Source organism: Lupinus angustifolius, chromosome LG19 (genome assembly GCF_001865875.1).
Source record: "Lupinus angustifolius cultivar Tanjil chromosome LG19, LupAngTanjil_v1.0, whole genome shotgun sequence".
Lineage (NCBI taxonomy): Eukaryota > Viridiplantae > Streptophyta > Magnoliopsida > Fabales > Fabaceae > Lupinus > Lupinus angustifolius.
In genome coordinates this window covers 15708555-15709401 of record NC_032027.1, presented here as the reverse complement: position 1 = coordinate 15709401, position 847 = coordinate 15708555, and positions in this window count along the sequence as shown.

The following is an 847-nucleotide window of genomic DNA, read 5'->3' as shown; positions in this document are numbered from 1 at the left end:
CCTCTTCCTCTTCCTCTTCCTCTTCCTCATCCTCATCCACATCCTCATCCTCATCATGATCCTGATCCTATTCATCATCCTCATCGTCATCCTAATCTTGTCCTCATCCTCATCCTATCCTCATCCTCATCCTATCCTTATCCTCATCCTCATCTTCATCCTCATCCTATCCTCATACTCATCCTATCCTTATCCTTATCCTCATCGTCATCCTCATCCTCAACCTCTTCCGCTTCCTCATCCTCATACTTATCCTAATCCTATCCTCATCCTCATCCTCATTCCATCCTCTTCCTCTTCCTCATCCTCATCCAATCCTCAGCCTCGTCCTATCCTCATCCTTATCCTATCCTCATCCTTATTCTATCCTCATCCTATCCTCATTGTCATCCTCAATCTCATCCTACCCTCCTCCTTATCGTCTTCCTCATTCACATCCTCATCCTATCCTCATCCTCATCGTCATCCTATCCTCATCCTCCTCCTCTTCCTCATCCTCATCCTATCCTCATCCTCATCTCATCCTATCCTGATCCTCATCGTCATCATCTTCCAAATCATCATCCTCATCCTTATCCTCATCCTATCCTCATCCACAACCTCATCTTATCCTGATCCTCATCCTGATCCTATCCTCATCCTCATCCTCATCCTCATCCTATCCTCATCATCATCCTCATCCTATTCCTCTTACTCATCCTCATCATCACCCTATCCTCATCCTCATTCTATCCTCATCCTCATCCTCTTCCTCATCCTAACTTCGTCCTCAACCTCATCATATCCTCATCCTCACCCTATCCTCTTTCTCATCCTCATCCCCATCCACATCCTATCCACATCCTCA